This window comes from Plodia interpunctella, chromosome 1 (assembly GCF_027563975.2).
Source record: "Plodia interpunctella isolate USDA-ARS_2022_Savannah chromosome 1, ilPloInte3.2, whole genome shotgun sequence".
In the NCBI taxonomy this organism is placed as follows: domain Eukaryota; kingdom Metazoa; phylum Arthropoda; class Insecta; order Lepidoptera; family Pyralidae; genus Plodia; species Plodia interpunctella.
In genome coordinates, this window is record NC_071294.1 from 10,130,694 (window position 1) to 10,157,430 (window position 26,737).

The 26,737-nt window shown below is 34.3% G+C and overlaps 1 protein-coding gene across 14 annotated transcripts in view; it reads right to left on the minus strand.

Annotated features, from left to right (window-relative positions):
* The window catches only part of Pde1c (Phosphodiesterase 1c), a 305,826-nt gene that overhangs the window by 167,778 nt on the left and 111,311 nt on the right, over positions 1-26,737 (minus strand). For 9 of the 14 annotated variants that reach the window (XM_064436234.1, XM_064436222.1, XM_064436204.1 and 6 more), the window contains exon 1: positions 14,990-15,127. The exons of the other annotated variants lie outside the window; for them this stretch is intronic. The gene's annotated coding sequence lies outside the window, so the exon portion shown is untranslated. Of the gene's footprint in view, positions 1-14,989; positions 15,128-26,737 lie in introns of those variants that run through there. 14 annotated transcript variants of the gene reach the window in all.

Sequence of the window (26,737 nt, forward strand, 5' to 3'; positions counted from 1 at the left end):
TTGCATTTTTAATTGTATTTCGACGTCGGGAAAAACTGTGAAATTAAATTACAACGTTGGAACATAAAAATGAATGTGTGTCATTACAACTGGACTTCGTTTCATCACACTAACAAAATTTTGTTCACGAGTAAATTGAAGCGGTAATTCTCAAATAAAATAAACAAGTTTATTTTTAATTGCGGGATTTTCAGCGTCACGGCACCGAATACAACCGTACAAGGAATTCATTTATTATGATCTATTCTTTGTTTTGTTTTCATTATGATTATATTATCATCGTATTTCCTCATGGCTAAGAGTCGTGACTTCGTGATCATTACGTGAAATGAAACACACACAACAGCTTTTTCGCACTATTAATGAAATGATTTGCCATTGCATTCTCCATTTCACACACAAGTCAATAATCAACTAATGTGCAGGTTTCCTCATGATGTTTTCCTTCACTGGAAGCAAGTGGTGGTCAATGAAAACTACTATACATGAGTCTGATTGTTTTACAAAATCGTGTAGAACGAGGATTCGAACCTGGGATCTTTAGATCCACAGACGGGCGTCTTAACCATTACACCAGCGCTTCAATGGTCACCTTTATAAGTTTGAAATTTACGACAGACAGAATCGCAACGTTTATCCATTGGAAACATGCCAAGTAAATTAGTTTCACATAAACCTGTGAGCTGTTTATATCTGAAAGAACATGATTTCTCAATTGTATGCTGAAAGTTTGTTAAAATATCGACCACCAGTAGTTATATAAGACTTTCCATTCATCTGTCATCTCCTATCGCGTAGGTTCGAGTCCTACTTGTATACCAATCTGACGCATGTTTTCAAAGACCAGTGGAGCTCGTGAAGAAGCTGCATACTGTATGAGTCGTTCACTAGTGTATTGGCGACTATCTGACACTAGATTGCGGTAGGTAAATTATAAATTTGTTTGCTCAATTCTTAAATTGGATTTATATTTCCGTTAAGTATGAAATGAATAAAACTATTTATTAATTTATGTATAAAACATAACAGTGTACAAACATAGATACAAACCACTTATTTCTATATAAATTTCTTCAAGAAAGAAAGAAAAATATTTTATTTGATATCACAAACATAAGTATTTATATACAGGATTTCACAATTTGGGCGTATTTGTGTATACCAAAAAGGCTTCCTCTCAGCATAATGTTGCGGTGATAACCACAACGATGGTCTTCCGAGGACATATATATATATATATATATATATATATATGGCAATATATATATATATATATGTGTGGTAATAAATGTGGCATTGGCGTGTAAGAAAAAGAGTTTGACCTAACTATTTACTTACCCCGAACTGTTGGACATCATCTGCACTGTGTACTAATTCTATTAATACAAGTAACTGACTGATTCTTGTTTACACTACCGTTAACGATTTCCTCGAAAATGTTTATCTCGAGAATTCACGAATGATTTTGATGATGCGAAATCAAATTACTGTAAAAGTAAAAATATTGATATTACAGCTACTTTCGATTATTATTGCGAACATGAAAATCGTTCAAAATGTCATTAATGCCACAAGCTTTTAACACCAAAGATATATTATTGCATTCAACGCGTGACAAAACTGAACTGTGCAGTAAATCGTCGAGGAGTTCCATCGATCAGAGCCGATATTTGATGCACCATAAAATCATACCTATCATAATAATGCATTATCGTAGAAATTGAAGCGACGTAAAATGGATGGTAAAATTACATTATATATAAGGCTGTCTATATACTACCACGAAGATTTACGATTGTCGTATGTTTGACCACTGTAACAACGTCGCTAGTTATATACATTACGTTTATGTATTTGTTCTTATATTTTTCATTTTATTGGTCTGTGTTCGAAAAGGTCACAATATAAATCTAGTTCAGGATCAACGGTTATGACCCAATCTGTTTCCTTGGACACTTTCATTTGTCAAAGGTTAAACAAATATTGCTTTTACACGCCAATATATGTGATTATAATCGTAGGCAATACCCTACCCATAGGCATTCGTTATCTTATTTCTAGAGTAAGGAAACGGCCAAGCGACACGTTTTAATTAGAATGTAGAGTATGTGAAGTTAGGTCTAGTGGGCGCATATATCAATCTTGGCTCTACACCAGATCTGATCACTTTTTCATACATTTTGACTAAGTAAAATGTAAAGTTTGTGAAGCGAACTAGACTCGTCTTGGCAACAATTTTTACATGAAAATGTTTTTGGTGGGATACTATCTATACTATACTATACTAGCTTTTATCTGCGGTATGGCCACGTGTTAGCGGAACAGATGATTTTCAACTTTCATAGTCTATAGTCATTTGGGGATCGATTTTTGGAAAAGTAGTCTATGTTTGGACGTGAATCTTTAAGTACGTGCATACCAAATTCATCAAAATCAGTTCATCAAGAGTCGGAGTCGTGAAAGCGGAATAGAAAGACACAAAGACTTTCGCATTTATAAAATTAGTATGGATTAGGTATATATTTTGACTAACTGAACAAATAAACTGATTTTGAAGAAGGACATTTTGTAGGAGTTTACTTTCTAATAACCTATAAAAATTTTGAAGTAAGCACTTATTACTATTACAACATTTTATCATAAAAAGAGCTTTTAATTTAAAATATTCTCTATAATAATTTGACGAAAATGCGTCCAAAGGTTTTCAAGAAAGACGCGTCGCTTACAAACTAGATTTATGGCAAAAAAAAATCTCAAAAACCCTCATTAATGAAACAAAGTTAGCACCGTGAGCCATTTTCGCGAGGGCTGGAATAAAATTCCGCAATTACGACGCAGCGCGGCTAATCTTTCACGCTCGGGTATTTTCTGTCTTTGGGTTGGACGTTATTCGTGTATCACATTACTGGCGCAATAAAACTTCTTATCGGATTACCAACAGCGTGATTTCGGTTTTAAGCATCGCAGATTTTTATAAACCATTTTGATACTAAAGATTATACATTTAAACTTAATATCCGCTTGTTAGTCGTTCACAGCTTGACCAAATAAAGTTGATTAGTTAACAGCTAATTGTATCTGACTGATTTAGTTAGAAATCCCTTGTCTCTGCCTACCCACTTGGGAAACAGGCGTGTTAATATTTATGTTTGTATGTATGATTCAATTATTCGGTATAAAAACTTCTTTTGGTACCGTTAGAAAACAATATTCATTCATTTTTGAAAATTCTAAAATAGCATGTATACATTTTGATTCTATTGCACGCAAACAAGGGTTTTTTAGTTAACATATCGAATTACTGATAACAAATGAAAGCTTGCATAAAAGAAAACACGTTTCCTTCGAGATTGTTGCAAGGCAATGCATTTGTCTCTTCTTGTCTTCTGCCTTTCAACGTAAGTATTTGCAGATGCCTTCCTTTGTTTACTGGCTGACAGATAACGACTGATAAGTTGACAAAATATGTATAAATAACTTAATAAATTTCGCTCGATTAAAAACATAATAAATTATACCCCTATTGGCGAAAACCGCATCGAAATCCGTGCAGTTGTTTTTGAGTTCGCGAACAGATAGACAGACGCGGACAGAAGGATTTAGGGAGCATCATTAATATTCATCGCACTCGCCAATATTACAATTCTACAATTTTTCACTGTTACAATTTCATAATTGAAGGTCGATATTGAATTGATTTATAGTTGATTTTTGACCAGTGTGTGCGCAATTACTCACAGACTAATGGTTGCTCTGTATTTTATAAAAATCAGTGAGTTTATTATATTATCATAGGTTATTTACATGAAATTATGGAAAAAAGTTGGAGTTAAATACATCTTAGAGTAAATAATATACTTATACTTTCAAACTATAGAAGACTAGAACAGATCACTTCATATATTTATTTATGTGTTCTTTGTATAATAAAAGTATTACACACAAACTTTTTGTACGAAACCACTTCAATCAGTCAGGAAAAAAAAGAAAAAAATATTATGTCAAAAAAGGATAAGCCTTGCATGCATGATAGAGAGAGAGTCTAATGAGTTTCTTTCGTATTCTTCTATAGTGGTCGTACAGAAATGCTAAAATTCAATTTATAGAATTTATGAATTTATAATAGAAAAAGTGCCTGCGATGGTCAAATTTCTGAATCAATTATTTGATTTTGTGTTCAATTATCCCACAACATATCGGTATTTCAATTCCTGTTTAACCGCATGTCATAACATCGGAATCGTGTCAAACGATGGGTTGAAACCACATTCGGTGCAATGCGCCCATGTTTGGGGTTAATATTCAATTTCGGTTTCATATCTCAAAACATTCTCAAAAATCGAATAATGAAATTTGCGTTACCTCAAAAAATCTCAAATTATTTTCGTATTGTTCGTTACTTTTACAGATCTACACGTACACAAAATATTTCCAGAAATATGTAAAAGTACCTATATGTTCGTTAATTATATTATTTTTCTTTCTTGCTCCTCAGCTCGCGGAATGCCTCGCTCCTCTGCGCATACGCATGTAGAAAACTCTAGGATTAGGTGCAACAAGACTACTTAAAATCGGTATTAGTTACATCAATATATTTCTGTCACCAACTTTTGTAGTTAATAATAGTGATAAAACCTATTTTAATTGTACGCAATAGATGACGAGCACAATAATAATGATTAACCACATTAAACACATTGTCCTTCATTTTTGGCATTATTCAAGTTGCGCGGGCATTTTTGATAGCGTTTAATTAATCACTAGGTCCATAACATATACACTTATTTGACATATACACACAACACATAGAACATAGATCCCAGGACTTCGTTACCTCCCCTATTATCAGCTGATTGCGTTCACAGCGGGCTTTCCCGAGAGAGTACCCTTTTGTTAGATCTAACATATAGTTTCTGTCTTATCTGTGTAGATTCTTATTGTTACACACACAATGAAAGCCTAGTTTCAAACATTTTATAAACATAGTATCGAAATCACCCGCCGCCCTGATTCATTTGAGTAGATATTGAAAATAACTACTTTAATTATATTTATTACAATTATTAATTACTTCAGAATAAACTAAAATTATATACATATTACTTCTTAGATTTACAATATAACTACTAAATACTAGTTGTTTAAACGCGGCTTCGTTCGCGCAAAATTTACCTAGCACATGTCACCTATGGGTGTTTCGTATGTCTCTGTGCGAAATTTAATTAAAATCGGTCGAGTAGTATTCAAGTTTATCCGTTACAAAGAAAAAAACAAAAATAATCTTTTCTCTTTATAATATTAGTGTGGATAACTAGTGGCTCTGTGAGCTGACATCGCGAGCTTAGAGATCGCAGATAGAAGGAAAATAATATTATAGATCTACAATACCTATGACTTTACTAATATAACAATACTGAAAATATAATAATAATAATATATGTGCGTAGGGATGTGACGACCCCATCGCCCGCTGGATTTCCAGTGCAATCAGTCACCGCAGGGCAGCTTGTGGCGAGCTGTTGGTGAGCGGCGTCACCACGGACCCGATCTCCAGGGGACCACACACACATGCACCTACACACACATACACTCAGTAACACGTCCCTGCCTCTGTCTTGCCTTAGCCGGCCGGTCAGAGTGGAGTAGCAAGAGCAGAACATTCGCTCCAGGGTGGAAGTGTATTGCACGTAATGGCGTAATAACGGGGAAACCCGCTCTCGGGCAGCACCGTGATGGTGAAACCGGAGCCGCACCTCTCGACACCCTCAGCCGCTCTACTAGTGTTGCCCTCTTTGCTGCAATTTTGCATCGTGCAGCTTTTTTCGGGGGCCCATTGACAGAGCTGGCGAGTCACCGCCTGCCTATTTTATCCGTGTTTATACATTGGTCAGGCAGGCGACATAGTTTTGTCTCATAGACCTGAATACACATACACAAGCCTATTCAACCCAATAGCCCTATACGTTGTAGTATACATTATATTCCAATAGTCCTGCACTTTCTAAAAATTGTTCGCAAGTACATCTCCGTGGTGTGCTTGGCGAGCATGCTTTGGATTGTGCCCCACACCATTTTAGATCAAACATCTCACAAGGCCTCTACATGTTGGACCCATGTCCCCATGCAAGCCTCAAAGGACCGGGCTACGGCCCGTGAAACTTTTGAGAGATACAAATAATAATATAATAATAATAAATATATTAGGACAAATCACACAGATTGAGCTAGCCCCAAAGTAAGCTCGAGACTTGTGTTATGGGATACTGACTCAACGATACTATATTTTATATCAAATACATATATAGATAAACATCCAAGACCCAGATCAATCAGAAAAAGATCATTTTCCATCATGACCCGCCAGGGATAACCTCTCGGTTCAGTGGCAAGGACTACTGCGCCACCGAGGTCGTCGAAAATGATATTGATATACAGTTTTCTGCAATGAATACGCATATTTGCAAGATATTTGTATGTTTGTATGTTCAGTAAAAATACTATGAATATGTTGCGTGACATAAATATCTTACACCTATAAGGAAAATCCCAAAGCAATAATTTCCCTTGGCGAAAAGCTTTTAAAGTAAAAATATCGCGAAACATATCAGATGAGTTTATATTTGGACGCATTTCTATGTAAAACCACCTTCAAAGATGAAATTTGAAAAGGAAATTAACATTTTTCGTGTTAAGATTTAATTTTCATTCACCAAACGTGCAAAAGCATGGCAAGGCCTGATGGTAAGTGGCCACCGCAGCTATGAGCACCTGTAAGACTGGAAGTGTCACACGCGCATTTATATAACCTAGAGTCTTACCACAGTAAGTACCCTTTAAATTACACCGCCTTTCAAACCGAAACACACGAATGCAAGCACTGCTGTATGGCGGTAGAATTTGATGAGACTGAGGTGCCTATTCAGATGATCTTTGTACCTAGGTCTACCTGAGGTGATTCCTATGCTTTATTAAAAATCTTTAATAAAAGTTTTTAGTTTAGACATTGAAATTTCTTGATATTTCAACAATATTTGACTATTTAGTTTACTAAATTGTACAATATTATTAACTAGTCTTACCTACTTAAACATGTATCATATTTAATCATATCTAAAATAATAATATATCATTGCTTGAGATTGTGAAAATCAAATATGAAGGCATATTTCTTGTCGGCCATCATTACAAAACCATTACAAACTGTCATCGATCTTCATTTAAAAAAATATTTTATTCTAACCCGAAAATTAGACAATCCAGATACAGTTGAACGAGGTGAAAGTATTTTTCTATATTTCTCAGTTGCAATTAAAAACATTGACCTGCTTAGGGAGAGGTTAAAACTTCAAAAGACTCAGTAGACATAGAAAATGAGAAAAGCTGTTTTTTTAGCAGAATCTGTGACGAGCTTTGGTAACTTTTCAGGGGCTATTGTGAGCTTTTTTTCTCAGTTTATCTTTTTCCCTTCGCTTCCAATTAGTGGAAACTTGGTTATATAACAAGTGGTTTTCCAAGGTAGATTATTAAATCCTATTAATAAACTGAAATTTTCTCACTTCATATCCTCCTGTGGATGTCGTACAAGGCGACTTAGAGATACATAGCCCAAGTAGCTGATAGGCATCAATAGCATTCCAAAGGATTTTTTAAAGTCACAGCCACGAACTCCTGAATGAGAATAAACTGTATTTTTTATGTTTACTGTACGATTTACTTACGATTTTCTTTACTCAACCTCCTTTATCTGTGGTTAGTTTAGTTTATCAATTTAACGCACCCTGGTCTCCGACATTCTATGGCTGAGGAAGAAATAGAAAAAAAAACGCCCAGATAAAAGAGAGAGAGAGAGTTTAATCTAGCCATTTGTGTTAAAATTTATAACGAAGGTCGAACAAAGTTGTTTTGTCCGAAGTGTCTGTCTGTGGTCATGTTCTCTTTATGGTTATAAGAAAACACTACGAAAAAAAATAAATTCAATTTTTATTACAATTTGGGTCTTTTTTTGGTGTAGGTATTTATTTTAATTTGTTGTCAGTTGATTTCAGTTACAGTTGTTTGCGTTGAGGAAACTAAAGGGCGTTCTTTGAAAGCGCAAATACAGACTCTGTCTTGGAACTCGGAAAATAAACGTGATTATATTTATGTATGTTCTAGTAGCCCGTCCTGAGGTAAAACAATAATTAATTACACACTTGAAACTCCTCAGGAATCACATCTAGTAGTGATTTTTTTTTAATTCGCTTTCATACATACAGACGCGACAGACCATATTTATAATATGTAAGGACTATTGTGGAAGTCATGTCTTCATACATATTTACTTAGGTACAATGTATGTACATGTTACTAAGTAAATGTGGACGGATCAGACTCTAGTTTAATAATTAGTCTGTTCCATGTTTATTTACATGTAATCATCTAACGAACCTATTCAAGACGGTCACTCGATGCTGATCAATATTTGTTTATTTGCTCCAATAACTTGTGGATATTGGCATTCCCTTATATAGTTGAGCTTACTTTAGATATAAGGAAATTAAGTGTTTCTTGACGGTCATTGATCTGGAAAATTTTAATAAATCAAGAAAAAATCCGTGCTTCGGAAGACACGTTAAGGACTTGGTTGTACATGCAGTTTGTAATGCGCCCTCATGATGGATGATGGCCATACCCTTATCCATCTATAAGGAAGGCCTGTTGTCTCAGAAGTGGGGGTTTCGATTGGACTATTTCTATATAGGGACAAAACACACAGATTGATTTAAAGTATAACAGACTGAATTGTCCCCAAATGCAGTATAATATGCAGAAATATTTTTTAAAATATTTTATTGCCAAAATATAAAACACCACAACATAAAACAAACAAATAAACCAATAGAATAATTAGGTAATTATAAAAAAAGTATACTTATTTAAGTAATTCATTGTTTTACTAATTAAGTTATTCATTATTAATTACTTGATGTTTCGTGTAAATACACGAAACACTATTTATACATATATAATACTTAAATAATTTCTAACTACTCTCTCTACTTAAAAAAAAAGTTCTATTTTCTTCACAATGCACGTTTATCTTACGCCACCTTACTTTGTGCATTAAATTATTTTCTTTCAAATTCTTGGTTGACTGGAAGAAATCCCTTTCTGGGATAAGTCCGCCTTTGTGCGCGTCTCTTTCTTTATTTTACTGCTTTCTCTGTATGTGTTTTCTTCATGCAATAAAGAGTTTACAAATACAAAACATACATATAACAAAATGAGAAAAACAAAACAGTCGTACAAACAGGAAAGATATAAGTCCATTTAAACAAAATTTCACGTGCTTAATTTAATCAGAACTGTCACAAATTAGGTATGTGCTGTGGGTTCCTCTTGGCAAATCCATTCAGCATAATATTCATAACCACTCGACTCACTACGACGCTTGTTTACAATGGACCTACTAATGAGATGTGTCACAGGCCAATGTGGCATAAGATTTTATTTAAATTATGTGGCATAATATTTTGTTTAAATTATGAGGCATAAGATTTTATTCATACGAAACGGTGGGATAAGGTACCTTGTGTTGATCCTCTATGCGAAGTTTCAAATAAATAATTAACAAATTTTTAATATTGAGATAATAACTATTAAATCGGTCTGTGCTAATTGTATATACTAGGCGTCCATAGTAGCATCATGAAGGATTTATATTATCAGTGTTGTCTGTGTGTATATAGTGCAAAAGGAACATTAACCTCAAATATGTTGTGCGGTGTTTGTTTACATGTCAAGATTACATTTTCATAGTGAATATTTTACTTCCTTTATGGAAGTGTTGATATTTACAGGAATCTTCGCATAAAGGAACTGCCTAAGGTAGGTGCCCTATCACCCCGTTTCGTATGTGCACCCTGTATATTAACTTTATAACGGAGAACACTCGTATTGTCACCGGGATTCATCCTACCACGTCCCTCCGCTTCCTGAAGGAGCTGGGCTGGCTGGAATGATCAGCTGCTCAGACTCCGCATGCAGAAGGGGCCCAGACAAGAGGCCTAACTGAGGAAAACAGTCCTCGATGGAAGTAAGTAAGTCCCACCAAATTTCGCGTACCTACTCACTCCGCCGCCAAAAAGGTCAAAGACCCCGTTTATTTACGTAAATAGTTTATTTACGTAAATAAGGAGATATGTCCGTTCGGAAATTCCGATTTAATTTGCCACTTTCTAATGATAAAAAGTTCTCAACGACTACCTTCTGCATTGATTACTTATTAATCAATCTTCTCTCTCACCAATTCTTTACGAGATATATATATATTAGGACAAACCACACAGATTGAGCTAGCCCCAAAGTAAGTTCGAGACTTGTGTTATGGGATACTAACTCAACGATACTATATTTTATAACAAATACATATATATATATATATATATATATATATATATATATATATAGATAAACATCAAAGACCCGGGCCAATCAGAAAAAGATCATTTTTCCATCATGACCCGACCGGGGATCGAACCCGGGACCTCAGAGGCAAGCACTTTACCACTGCGCCACCGAGGTCGTCGAAAATGTTCTTCAAAAAACGTTTCTTAATATTTACGAGAAAGAAGTTTCTCATCTATGTCTCAAAAAACAAAAAAATATATACAGCTGATCTTTATCATTTTATAAAAAAAAGTCCAATAGACGTATGTAGAGGTGACTTCCATTATAATCCTTACATATTATAAAAAGAAGCGTCTGTCTGTTCGCAATTCAAATACTACTGCACGGATTTTCATGCGGTTTTCACCAATAGACAGTGCGATTACTGAGGAAGGTTATTAGGCGTATAATTTACTACGTTTTTACCCAATTGAAGCCAGTACACGGCGCAAATAAATCATAAAACAAACATTTTTAAAAGACCTATATCCTCTTTCATCTTCATCCATCATCACTAACAAAAATACGGACAAAGCCGTTATCGGTATATGTAGGCGATAACGTGTCCTTTTATAATCGAAGCTAGCCGCGATCAGAAAGGTCTGACCTCGATTTTCGGGACTGGCAACCCCAAATGTAATCCTGGCTTAGGATTGCCTTGTCATTTAATGTCTTGTAATTTGCTACATGTTAACTGTTGTATTGTAACCTATTTATAAATTCCTCTATGGTTCAGTGGTCTGTAAAGTTGCTAATATCATAACTCCCACCCTCACCATGTTTCCTGTATGTGTTCGGAGCCATGACGACGCGAAGCCCAAGGTCGGCGTAAAAAAAAACCTTAAAAGATTCGGTTGTAATTTAAAAACCAGCCGCTTTCCTGACGTCAATTCTCGTAGGAAATAAAAGTTGCAATGTAATTTCATATTCTGTGGACTAATTTCATGTCAAATCAATCAAATCAAATCATTTATTCAGACATTAGGCCTTCACAGGCACTTTTTCACGTCATATTCTAAATTAAATGATGTTTACCAAAGCTACAAACTACTAGTTTGTTATGTTACTTAAGACTGCTAATAAAGGCTCAAAAACACTATATTATGGGTTAAATGATTTTGTAATACTTATTCAGAACATTTTCAATCCGTTTTATGTATTATAAAACATTTTTACGCAATCAACACTTATGTCTTTTAACTATTCTAAAACAGATTGAAAGTGTAACAGTAAATGAAAACATTATAGAAACTTTTGAAACATAAAATGAAAAACTGAGTTCAAAACACTCTATTCGGATACTGCTAAAAGTTCCAGTATGGTATGAATGCTGGCTGAAAATATGTTCCTAAAACAAATGAAAAAAAAAATGATTCCCGTGTTTTAAAATTGATAAATTTCATTGTTCCAAGTTTAATTTAGTTTTATTTAAAAGAGTTTACAAATCAAACAGCCAGTACCTACCACGATTTCTAATTAACTAAGTCCTTAATCGAGAACAGTTTTAAACAAGACTTTGTGTGCGACAGCCAAACAAGGAAGTTCATTAAAAGTTCCATTTCTAATTAGACATATATAGAATCTTTCACCGTCTTAATCCTACTATTTAAATAAATACTAAAGTTTTTATGTTTTAATGTTCATTACTAACGCCTCGATAATAATATAGATAAAAACAATCATTTTAACTTTTTCTCACTACATCGATATCCTCCGATGGAAATCCTCGAAAATGGATTTAGGATGGATTTAATTCAACAAAACCATTCCATTATTTATACGCCTCTGTTTCCCAATAGATCTGGTCTGTTCAGTCTAGTCTAGTCTAGAACTTTTATTCGCTTAGTCATTGAATTTAAAATTTCTCCGTTCAGTCCTTTTCACGTTGCGTCGACTGTCTTTTTAAATGTTTTCATCTATTCGCAGTCAACGCCACCATATAATAAGTACGGCCTCTCCCCGCCTCCCCCTGAAAACGGTCCAAACCACATTCAGTTACCGGACTGTTACCTGGCCGACAGGAATGTGCAAACCGCCTCATGCTTTCCCGAACGTACTGCGATTATGATATTTTATCGTAACCCACACAATGATCTGACCAGCTGTTGGAAATAGCAACATTTTAGCATTGTCAATGACCTTTGTCTTTGGATATATTTACCGCGTGCTCTCCCTCTCTCGCTCTCTCTTCCCCTCTCATTCTGGACAAATACACGCATTTCATCACCTCCGGACCTTTTATTACATCTGCCCTAAAAGTCTTATTAATATTTTCATCCATTAACATTGGTCCTTCGAGCCGGATTTGAACCAGCGACCTAGGGCTTGTGATCTATGTTTCTGACTGGGCTACCCATCCGTTACTGTTTTGATCTATCAACAGCAATCGAAGGAAAACTTAGCGGGAAGAGAAGACTTCCTAACAACTAGCCAACCAAGTGTTATTCCCGTATAAAAATCGACTAACGCTTGAATAATTTATGACTAACAATGCAAGGAGATGCCATGTAGGGATCTAATTCTGAACATCATTAATATTCTAAGTCCCAATGAAGATAAATATTATTTTAGTTTATCGACTCCGTATGGAATTTTACCAAATAAATTGATTATAAGGGGATTGCTTGTACACATATTTATTTAATGTCATGTCAATATTTAATATTGGGTACCGACAAAGTGTTCGTGGCGCAACATTTGTCCGGGAAAATCTAATTTTGATATCGTTGGAGGTCTGTGGACAACATTGACACCAAAGATATTCTTCGTTCTTTTTTAGATATAATATTTGTATCGTACAATTGTGTTTCTGTTGAAGTAGTGAAAAACAGGTATCATTGTAAGACGTCCACCGTGTCTAAACTTTCATCTACGTTAAATCACGCAACGATTTTGATGCAGTTTTCACTGTGATTTGGCCAATTTATTCCCGACTAGATGTTGCCCGGGGCTTCTCTCCCGTGGGAATTTTGAAATAAAATATAGCAATCTTGGATAATGTACCTTTCTAATGGTGAAAGAATTTTTGAAACCGGTTCGGTAGTTTCGGAGATTATCCGCCTCAAACATACAAACTCACAAACGCTTACCTCTTTATAAAAATGTATAAATCGTCCCGTGCTAAGCTATGTCGCTAGTATACTATATATAATATAAGAAAAAGTCTCGAAAAGTCATCAAACGTTGGCCTACATAGTATTACGTGTTTTTCAATACGATTATAGACTCCCACAGGACATCGGTTAAGATAAAACGATCAATCCATCTTCCCACTCGTTATGCCTGTCAAGTAAACCGTGATCGATGTCGATATCGATAGCTATTCGAAGACTCGTGTAATCGATGATGGCTTGACAATGCGTTGTATAGTAATCAAATTCTACAATCGTCATAATTATTTGCGTCGTAATGACATTATTCACGACGTGTCTGTAAACTTTATTTAAGTTCTGTTTCGCGTCGGTAATGTTTGCAGACGCGCAACGCGCTTGCCCATAGTCCTAAAAACATTGTTAATAACATTTAATATGAATTTCGTCAGAAATAAATAATTGACCGAGAGCGCAGCGAGCGAGGTCTTACAAATCGACTTGGGGCAAAAATACATTTTTTGTATGTATGTATGTTTGTAACGCGATAACTTTCGAACCGATTTTGATGAAATTTAAAAGGTATGTAGGATCTGTCCATAGAATTTTTAGGCTCACGGGGCAACAAAATCGGTTCAGTCGATACTGAAATATTCACGGTTTTGTAAAAACTTATCGTGTCACAAAACTTCTTGTGTTCGCGAGGTCTAAGTTCACGACAACAACTAGTTATTTATTTTTAGGGGCTTTCAGCATTCAGCCAGTAGTAGAGTTTCGTAATTTCGGTAACGTGCAATCCGTACATAATATAATAGGTGTCACACACTTGTTAAGTTTATCAATTCTTTCGCTCAATAAAATAGATCTATTTACTTCCTTATTCTGAAAATTGCCGTCAAATTTGAATAGCACCGGTTACTGTAGCCATTATTGTTACTTCAGGAGGTTACTTTCCAACGCCGACTGAATACGCAATCATTTGCTTTTAATAGCCAATTGATGTAGTCGCTAAAATCCAGCCTCTTTTTTAAAAAGAAAAAAAGGTTCTCTTTGTCTGCTAATACCGTATTTATTACACATTTGGGGATTTCATTATTCTATAATACTGTAGGTAGTTTGCAGCTTTTAATTAGTTTCATCATAAAATATAGGTATTGCCAATATTTTTCATTTATTAAAAGTATATCTAATAATTAAGGCGAAATAAATTAAATGATTTTTTAAAACTAAATGAATAATGTTGACAGTTTATCGCCTCGTCTTGTTATTCCAATGATATTTTGCCCGTAAAAGCCGAATAAGACTCACCATACAAAACAGTAGTCCATTTACATAATTTATTCCATTATTGTTTGAAATCACACTGAATATGTATATCAGTTTGGCAGTAGACCAAATATTAACAATTAAAACTATATTATTACGAAAAAGAAAAAAATCGATTAACAAATACATCGATAAAATCGACAAACCTTAACACATCAATCACAACACTTTTTAGTTTTGTATTTCGAACGTCCGCAAATAGTACACTTAAGAGCAAACTTCGCGACACTTCACCGTTTACGTAACTGCGAAATAGTAGGGAGTCGTGCTATCCCCGAAGCGAGAACGCGTCGTCTGGCGCGCCGCGTCGCTTGGCCCCGTTACAACTACTCCTGTAACTGCAATGCGCCCTACAGTGTATCTCTGTTGGCCCCCATGACTTGAGCCAACTGAAATATTTTCTACATAAAAAAATGGTTTCATTCATGCGCCGCCTATCGTGGACTTGAAATTTCTAAACAACATGAATTATTTCCTTAAATAATAAGTAGTTTGTAAAGAAAGGCTTTGAATGTAATAATAAATATTGTATGTCATAATATAATTTTTGTAATTTAATTTTTGTAATTTAACAATTTTAATAATTTATGTATAACTACAATTGTCTGATTAAATGGGATTTTGTTTTATTACTTGTTTAATTGAAAGTTTTCGATCCTGTGAGATTTTGCACTGTCTGCGATTTTAAGATTTCATCAGCGATAAGATATTCCGCCAGTAAATGTTAATAAGTACATGCATTACTAAGCTTTATAAACGCCCGCACAATTTTCATAATACGCTCAGTATATGGAATACAAAGACTTTCATATTTTCCACAAAATCTGCTGTGATAATTTACCCGTACAGCAAAAATATTCTTGTCTTATATTGTACCAAGTTAAATGAGTTTATATGAGAAGGAAGGGGTGGTTTTTACTAGCCTTTTTTTACTCTGTCAAAATTATTTACGTAAATACCTAACAACGAATAGAAGATTTTTTAAGCTGTAATAATAATAATGAAATGTGAATTTATTTTTCATTCACAATAACAATAACAAAAAACAAATAAATTTGCGATAAAAATAATATAAAATTAAGACAGAATTAATTAAGTGAACAGGTATCTAATCATAAATACGTTGAGTAGTAGTGGTTTCAAATCAAAACTGAAATTAAAAATACGCGATAAGGATCAGTAGGGAAAATACTAACTCTTAACGTCCTATCATTATAAGTGGGTCTTTTTTAATTCCACTCAGTGTACAAATTTGAGTACAAATACGGACAATAAAAGGCGAAGCACGAGATTCAAGTGGTGATACAAGTTTATTGCAGTAATTTCTGACTTTTGGGGTAATTTAATTGTTTCCTTGTTTTCGGAATCCGTCCCCGGTTTTAGTGTCAATTAAAAACGTGCATACGTTTGAAATGTAAATATCTTGAAATGGGGAAACCAGTGTAAGGAAAAATTTATTAAGTACATACATTTTAAATTGTTGCCAAATTTAATCGGAGGTGTTTTCCTAAGAAATATTATGTGTTCTTCCATAAAATCCTATCTCAGTCAATCCTATCTCTTATCAGCTGTCTGGACCGTATAGAAAGCCAGCTCATATTTATTTACATTACCTAGGTTAGTATATTATACATTTTTATTTCGGACTATGTATTTATTGATATGTATTTTATTGATTGATCTTCTTCATAGTCGTATTCCTCATGGCTGAGGGTCGTGGTTATTACGTGGAATAAAAAACACACACAACAACTTTCTTGGCATTATTAATGGAGTGGTTTGCCATTGCCTTCTCCGTTTCACACACAAGTTAATAAGAATCAACCAGTGTGCAGGTTTCCTCACGATGTTTTCCTTCACCGGAAGCAAGTGGTGGTCGATGAAAACTACTATACATGAGTCAGATTGGTATACAAACTCATATGGCACGAGTAAGATTCGAACCTGGGACCTTTCTATCCACAGGCGGGCGTCTTTAATCATTACACCACCACCGCTTAATTGATTGATAATATTGTCAAAATTTTGCTATTCAAAAAGTTAATTTATATATTTCAAAAGCCCCTCATTATTTTTAAAGATCCCAAAAATATTTAAAACTAAACACATTAAACAATTTAGCTGAAACACAGCTCCGTCAAATATAACCTAAAAGTTATTTCCATATTTCGCACTCACTGCATAGTACATCGTAAAACAATACTAAAGTAGAATGCATTATGCATTTGATCGCTTGATATGATTGACATGCACTGAATTTCAATTTGGTTGGCGTTCTCCCTCACGCCTGAACGTTTTCCCTGTATCTTCCTTAGCCTTTAAGTGTCAGAGCCCAGGGTTCGCATCTAATTTCTCTTCCACCTAAACACGACATCCTCAGTTTTGACGACCTCGGTGGCGCAGTAATAAAGTACTTGCCTCTGATCCCGGGTTCGACCCGGTCGGGTCATGATGGAAAATGATCTTTTTCTGATTGGCCCGGGTCTTGGATCTGTATATTTAGTTATAAATTATAGTATCGTTGAGTTAGTATCCCATAACACAAGTCTCGAACTTACTTTGGGGCTAGCTCAATCTCTGTGATTTGTCCTATGTAATATATTTATTATTTATTTATTTATTTATTAGACAGAACATTTGGCACGCATACTTTCCTTGACGATGTCAAACCAGTACTGATTGGGTTTGCCCCTTCTGCCAAGGCCTGGTGGAAGAGATGATATGCCACAGGCCATGTGAGGCATACTCATATATTCATTACTTCTTTGGAAATTCCAGGAGGAATATTGAATAAACCCAAGCAGTTCCAAGATGCGCTTGTGAGGCATATGTTTATTAGTTATTTGGGAATTCCGGAAGAAATATTTAGTGTACCCAGGCGCGCTTGTCATATATTATACACCTCCATTCATACGAGTGAAGTTCTTAATGCTACAAATGTTAACGGCAATCCAAAATTTTCTACGGGAGTACTTACTTCGAAGCGCAGCTAGTCTAAGAACAGATATATATTTATATAAAAATAAATGTTGATATATTTAGTGTTTGCACAGATATCTCACTCTAAACTGTACTTTAATAAATCTAATATTAATCTAGTTCGCAAAGTTCTGATAGGATGTTATATCAAGTAACTTAATCTAGATCTAGACTGGTAGTGGTATGGAACTGAGACCTTTAAGTTTTGGATTCATTTTTTCTTGGATTATAGTCAAATAGTTACAGTTGAAAGATCTGCTTTTTATTTATAATTTTTCAATATCTTTGAAATGTTCATGAGTTCATTAGTTTTTCACATAGAAACTTCGATCTAAGTGTCTCCCCGGTTTATTCCTTAGCCATAGGGCGTCGGAGCTCAAGTTTCACTTATTATTTTCCGTTTCGCACGGCCTTTCGTTTCGGCCTATTTTATGAAAAAAAATAAAGTCACAAAACATTGATGAGTTTTTATGATAAACACACAATTATTAAGTCGTGTTGCAGGCAACAGCCAGTTTCATATAAATTGGTATTTTTGTCTAGCTATCTGGTCCCACTTTGGGCAAAAGCCTCCCCCTTCTACTCCCGACTACTTGTATCACTTCTATAAATAGTTACATGAATATCAAATACGCGCGGCTATCGAGATAAAAAAAATAACAATCTGAATCGAACTGAAACTGCCGATTCACTGCTTTTATAGTTCAATTCTAGTAAGTACCTGTGAAAGTATAATACACAGTAAAACGAACTCTAATGGAAATGAAATAGAGCTTACATTGCAGGAAGCTCATAACTTTAACTAAAGCTCGCCAATCCCAGGACCATGTATCTAACCATAGACAATATGAATACATAGAGAAGCATCCGCACTTATAATAATGGATGCGGAAAGATTTACAATTTCTCGGTTTCATCCAAGCCGTAAAGCATCGGAGCCCAGGATACGCTTTCCTTCACTTTAACATATTTCTTAAAATAAATTATTATACACAATCATAAGTACATTAAAATGATTGATTTTAAAGGCCTTTTATTTCAAATTTATTAACCGCACGCAAACTAAGTTCCGGGTGGGTTACGGCTGGTAAACAATAAAGTTATTGCTGAAAGAAGTCTTAAATGTTTGTACCATTCAATTAATTTGTAGTTACACCTATATATTCTTTTGTAGGTATCTTAATGTTTACGTCAATAGGATAACCCAAAATATATAAATTACACAAATAATAACACCGATTAATATTTCGGAAGATCAGGTATTAATATCTCAGGTATATTATCATCGATCATAATTCGATCAATATACATTAAGGATTAAGTTTTTTTTAATGTAATTACTTAGTTATCTTTATCGAGAGGACTCCAAATTTCTTCGTGTTTTTGTAGTCGTAATATCTTATGAATTATGTACAGATTATCAAAGTCCCGATGACGGAGTCGCTACTTTCCAATTAATTTGATTAGAAAATGATTAATTTGAAAATTACTTTTGAAAGTTTTCAATTTTACTCACCGAGTCAGGACTTTCTTGTCAATCTGTGCTGTGTATAATATAAATATAATGTTTATTAAAAAAAAATCAATGGATAGCTGTCAATATCTATCAGTGTAATAGTCTGTCGTCCGGACCCCTTTTTGGGAATGACTTGGCAACTTTTTCACAACCCACTTAACACAGACGCGTAAATTCTATCGACATTATTTCTTTGGGATCGGAAAAACCGGCAAATGTAAAGATGGTGGTGGATTTGCACCCTAGACCCTACATAAAGTACTGGCCGCGTAACCGCCCTTTTAACTAACATAATTTAGGCATATTATACTTTGTAAACCTTTATTCAAATAGATTCAGTTTTAGAATCTATTCATGATGGACATAATAATAGGGAGTATTACTGCACATTTATCCCGCTAGAGTACAGCACTGTATGTTAGGTATACAAAAGCTTTGCCGCCTTTTGCTATGTCGATTAAAACGTTTATTTTAGAGTACTTTATTAATCCTTTCATAATGTAAGCATTCGTTTGTGAAAATATACAACAATGTAGCATATTCGGGTGCCGAAATATGGGAAAAATCGTTTACCATAAGATAAAAAAACTTCGAAATACGATGGGATATGCCTCACATTGTAAATTTTTTGAGCCAGTAAACGGTCGAAAAGACTTCGCTCGGAACACTTCATACGTGAAGACTTATTAAAATATGGACTTCATACAGGTAAGATCTTCAGTCAAAATCAAGTTTATATCACTTTATGACCACAGATGACCAAATAATGCAGAACATAACCTAAAATAGTGTTATTATTTTCAGGATAATCCACTAAATCCTTCCTTTTTTCTTTAAACTCGCACCACGATTGCGTGGAAGGTATTTTTGGTCGTAAATCTGCAACAATATGAAAATTGTTTGTTCCATTGGCAATGTTTGTGTACCTTAGGTGTACCAGTAGCGCCATCTGCGCTGAGCTTTGCGTAATATGTCCTATTCCTGATGGATTATTTATACATACATTATCAATGACAACAGATATTATTTGGGTACCACAGATTATAAAATGTTAATTACAATGAGTCGTTATATTATCAATTTTAGCCGCCCCTTAATATCTAGCTGCCCTGGTCCAGGCATTCTGAGTAAATCGTCACTGATAGCTTTTATCTCTGCTTATAAATCTTTCTCGTACAGTCAACAGCACATCAAGTCACCCTTTTTTATTTATTTTTTAACGAGTGGAAAGACCTTCGTGTTGTCCATCCAGCCACGTCGCCAATGCGGTTGCCATAAGAAACTAAGTAATTAATGAAAAAAAAGTACACATGGTCCCGGCGGACCATGTGCTACTCTCCCTCCACAGCCCCAACACGGCAATATCAAGTTACCCTACATAAACCTCTATGGCGGGGTAATAACGGCGAGTTTGCAATAAATTTGGGTAGGTTTATGTGCTGTTGACTGTACGACGGACATGCGCGCAGGAGAACCTTTTCAATTTCGAAATAATTACGTATCTTTAAAATGGAGCTGATGTATCGATAATAATGCGAAAATACGGTTTTATGTGCATCTTCTTCGTTGGTAAACCTAAGTTATGTAGTATTACGAGATCGCTGAATCGCCTTAATCTAGCATAGTGAAATAAAAAGAAGAAAAATATTTAACACAAAAGGCCTAAGCCGAGCGTCTAGATCTAATTAAAGCCTAAATATATTAGCACGTTCTTTTGTCTTCAATCAAATAGAATTGAGTTGCTCGTGGATAATAAAAAGTTATATTCTTAAGAATTTTACTAAGATACGTACTCATGCAATTTTTCCCATCGCATTTACGGATAAACCGCTGGATCGGTTTTGATGAAATTTAGCAAGTCTATAGTTAAAGATCCCCGTTCATAACAGGCTACTTATTTTTTCCAAAATCACTATAATGGGGGTTGAAAGTTTGTATGAAAATCATGCCTGTTCCGCGTTCGCAGTAAGCTTGTCAACTGTAACTTATCCACCAATGAAAGTGGTTGTTCAGTCATATAAAATCGTGTAAAGTATACTGAAAAATCAACATTTAACTATTGCAATGAAAATCCTCTAGCAAAGATGTATAGAAACGTTTCCAGCTGTACAAATCCGTGGATCCTAGTGGATTCCTATTCAAACGACGTGAGTCTATAGACAGACATAAAGAATTCAGCTACGTCCGACTTGAAATTGAAAAGGATTTCGAATTTCAACTTAGTTTATTCACCGATTTATTGCATTCATCGTACATAAACACTTATGTGAAAATTTTTGTATTCTAAAAAAAGATTTAATTCTAATGAAAGTATTCAGTTTTTTTTTGTCATTGAGCACAAGATCTTGATATTGATAGGCACTTTGCAATATCAACAAAAGATAGATTTCTGACAAATTGCCAGTTTAATACTGTATGTAAATTCATTAACACTTCTTTTGTGGCTAATTAACATGGAGACATAATACATGTCACTCACAAAAAAGATTTTAAAAAATTAAAACGAAAAAAGATAATAATAAAAAAAGATTAAAACCTAAACTATATTTTGTCACTTCACAAGATTTTAAACAAGATAAAATATAATTTCTCTTAAAGTATGTTTTATCTTTTCATGAATAACACAGGGTTAAATATCGTGTGCCAAAAAATGCTTTAGGTTGCTGAGGTCTGTGATAAAGAGTATTATAAAATTTAAATTTTAAAGTATACCCCGACGAATCTAAGGAAATGTAACGAAGCCACAGCCGACACGATGTTTGTGAGATTAAACCAAAATAAAGGAAGAACAAAGGTCACCGGAGCGCGTCTGTACGCTTTCCGCGCTGTTAAGCCCAATGACCCGATACCGACACTGGTTTAAAGATGTTGCCATTTTCTTACAGCTTTATTTCGACAAACACAAGAAGATATTTCAAGAAAATATGTTAATTATTGAGGCCTTAAATAATAGAAGATTATGCGTGTGCATCGTGTGGTCTAAGGGTCATTGTGGGTTTTGCTAAAAACTATGTAGGCATAATTTACACTTTGTGAAATATAACTTGATCATACTGACAGATGTCAAATAGTATAAAATTAATACATCTTTCAGTGATGTATATCATCCTAAATTTAATAAAGAATTTTGAATTTTTATTTTTATTTTCTCTGTAGCTCTCATTTTCAATGTATCGGTTCATCATGTTGTCATTAGACTTGACGACCTACGTGGCCTAACAGTCATCATGCCGGACTGCTGCACTGGGGGTCCTGGGTTCAATCCCCGGTTAGGTCAAGATGGAAAATGAACTTTTTCAGATTGACCTGGGATGTTTATCTATATATGTATATGTTATAAAATATAGTGTCGTTGAGTTAGTAAACCCATAACACAAGTCTCGAACTTACTTTGAGGCCAACTCAATCTGTGTGATTTGTCCATACATATATAAATATATGACTCAAATTATATATTTTACAAAGTTTAGAGGGAAAATTTTAGATCTGATAATATGAATTTGTGTAGGAATAATTATTTCAGACAAGGTAAGGTCAATAATAGGAGAAAGACCAAAAATGAATATTATAAAGTATAAAGTATGCCTCGTGTCGTATTAAGATGTAAAATAATTGGCAATCAAAAGAATGAAATGAACGAAACCCCATCGACAATATATAATATCAACTTTTGAATGAATTTGATATAATAACACCATTTTTATATAATGTATTATTTTGCTTTTTGGTATTGTGATTAGGCAGATAGATAAGGAGGAAAGTTTAATTATAATATTAATTCGTGTCAAGTGATTGAAAGTTACCTAACATAGGCATTCTATACTTCGGAATTTTCAACGAATATGGTATAACGTGTTTTGAAAATGGAAAATGTTCAAAATATGTTTCCACTTAAAAGAAAACATTAAAATACTAAGCATTTATGTATCGGGGATCGTAAATTATTCTTAACGACACACTTGCTTTAAAACGATGCATTTTTATGTGTGGCCCTCAAACGTTAAGTTAAATGCTATACTAAAAGAGTAGTGGATATCGTTTATATTTTGCATAGAAGACGAGTTTAATACCTTATTGTAATGAACGGAACGGTGAAAGCGTTAACGCGGCGGACGCCTGCCCATTTGAAGCTAAAATACGTTTTGTCTTCTTCTGTCTATGTCAAATATTATATAGTGCGATAGTGACAGAACATACTTTAACTTGTAAATAGCCGTATAAGTTCTGCAATAATGAAAGAGAAGCTCAAAAAGCGCTATCCACACATTTCCAGGTCAGAACTATCCATATTATCAGTTTCAGTGTTCCCGTCAGGGACGTGCCCTCTGTCACCCGCATTCACACATATCAAAGAAATCGGTGTCAGTGTGTATCCCATATAATTTTTTTTTGCTCTTAGAATTCAAATAATGTGGATTAGAAAGATCGTAAAGTATATTATTCTGTCGAACAAGTTCTATCAATCTTTCGGTGTTCATTCTGTACCTACTTATTTAAAAAATCCGGATGCGCCTGACACGGAGCTGTGTGAACGAGTTCATACAGGTTGTATGTAAACGATTTTTAGCCGGAAATGTGTGGATAGCCCTTAATGCTAGTTTCGCGCATTCGATCAAACCTAATTTCACAATGAACGGTCACGAGATGGATGACCAAAAATGTGTTATCTCGAGGTCCTTTGTGCTTTATAAGCTGATGATAACTAGATTCTTTTTCGATGTTAATCAATATAAAACTAAAGCAGTGATGCGATTCTAATGGAAAGATAAATTGCAGAATGAATTTGTTTTTGATTATATAAAATAAAATTTAGTCACCGTCATGCATACTTCATCTTTGTGAATTTACAAGTCAAAGTAATAGAAAACTAGAAGATATTCTGTTAGTTGATTTTGATAGATCCTTTCATGGGATAAGTCCGCAGCTTCTTTTAGTGTTTCTATTTTTATAACATAGATTTATGCAATAAAGTTTAATCAAACTAACAAGGTACAACGAATAGTCTATAACTTAATGATATATATATATACTCGATTACTTACAATAATTAACGTTATTTCAATGTTCTGCCTATTTATATCGGCACTGTATATTTTTTATTCACACATTAAAAGAAAGAAACAATAGAAGCATACCATTTTGAGAAACCTAAACATATTGAGACGAAACATTTACATTATAACAAAACGTTGCCAAGAGAAAAGTTTGGCTGGATAAACCACAATTATTTAATATTACGCAGTCCAGGGTCAATTCATATTCTTCTGTTTATTATTCTTATTTATTTTTATCGTAAACTAGCGGCCCGTCCCGGCTTCGTTCGGGTAAATTGATAAAATATATACGTAAACCTTCCTCACGAATCACACTATCTATTGGAGAAAACCGTATAAAAATCAGGTAAGTATTTGAAAATAATAATGAGGTGCTCTCTTAGTAAGAGCACTGTCTCGGATAGAAAGTGGCGCGGGTTCAATTCCCGCTCGATTCCAGATTTTTTTCATATCATTATTATTATTTTCAAGAATAAGTTAAAAAGCATGTGTGACATTTATAACAAATCCATTTAAACAGGTAGGTGTTTGAGTTGATTGCGTTCAAACAGACATACACGACGGGGGTCTTATTTTTGTAATTAGAGTGGGTAGTATACTTATAAACAATGGTCTTTTGGTCTATATTTTTAATATTTTTTAAAACAGGTTGAACGCAATCAACGAGATAAGTGGAGACTAATCTATCAAAAGCAAATAAAGTTTGCGGTGGCAATATTCCAACAAAGAAACAAGACACAGAGTGATCGTTTAACTTCACTATGACGCAATGAATAATAATGTTACTTATTTACGTCTAGATCCGAAACGTCCAAATTCAAATTCAAAATATTCATATCATTTATTTTTGTTTTTGACCGCCTCGGTGGCGCAGTGGTAAAGTGCTTGCCTCTGAATCGAGAGGTCCCAGGTTCGATCCCCGGTCGAGTCATTATGGAAAATGATCCTTTTCTGATTGGCCTTGGGTCTTGGATGTTTATCTATATATGTATTTTTTATAAAATATAGTATTGTTGAGTTAGTATCCCATAATACAAGTCTCAAACATACTTTGGGGCTAGATCAATCTGTGTGATTTGTCCAAATATATCTATATTTATCCGAAGTACCTAACTAAAACGCTTAATAAATTCGAGCGTTAAATATAAGTGCGCGTTAAATAACCGTTTTTAAGCAATTAATAATTAAACGCGAAAGTTTAATAATAATTATGTTTTCAGTTGGGTAATCTGCAAGTGAGATTGTTAGCACCGTTACATAGTGTGAAATTGTAAATTGTTCATACAATTTGACACATTCTTTTCGATGTTTCGATATACCCGAAACAAAATTATCTTCTAATGTTTAAATACCTACATATCACTGTATAGCCTTTTTGCCTCTTGCCAGAATTAGGTATCTACGATTTATGAGTTCTTAGTACTTTTTTACAACTTATTATCCCGAAAATACTTTTCGGAAATGTTTTGATACGTAAAAGCATATATTGGGTGAATTTCACGAGCGTATTGAACGCCTCCGGGCCATAATGATAACCATCATTAGTGCTTATTAAATTGTACCATACACAGTTATAAATTTAATTAACCTATTATATAAATATTTTGACGACCGCCTTGGCCTAATGGTCATCACGCCGGACTGCTACACTGGAGGTCCCGGGTTCGATCCCCGGTCAGGTCAACATGGAAAATGATCTTTTTCAGATTGACCTGGGTCTTGGATGTTTATCTATATGTTATAGAATATAGTATCGTTGAGTTAGTATCCCATAACACAAGTCTCGAACTTACTTTGGGTAGCTCAGGCTGTGTGATTTGTCTAAAAAAAAAATAAGTAAAGTACTGGTACAATGTTAATTTTATAAATGTTTAATTAAAAAAAAAATTAATTATTCCCAAAAAATGTGCGACACTAATGAAAAGCTACACGCCGCGTTCAAACAGCCGTGTAATTCACCCATATTGCACTTCTCCCCTAAACATTTAGCACTGTTCAAGTTGGTTGGTACAGCCGACAGCGTCAGATATAGAAATTTCCTTTGTCTCAATGCACTTGAATAATGCAACAACTGCAGATAATCCACTGAATGCCTCATTGTTACTGGAAGCTGTAGGGCTTCTGAACTTTGTACTGCACTTTAATGTCGTAAGTTGCGCTTTAAATTATTCATCTTGAATCAATGGATAGAAATATAATTGTGAATAGAAACTAAATTGTATCTTTGAAGACTACCTAATTAATCAATTTTATCATTTCGTAATTCCTCACTCATGATATAGGTATGTATGTGATAAATAAATAAGTAAATACAATAAATATAAAAATTGGTAAATACATATACA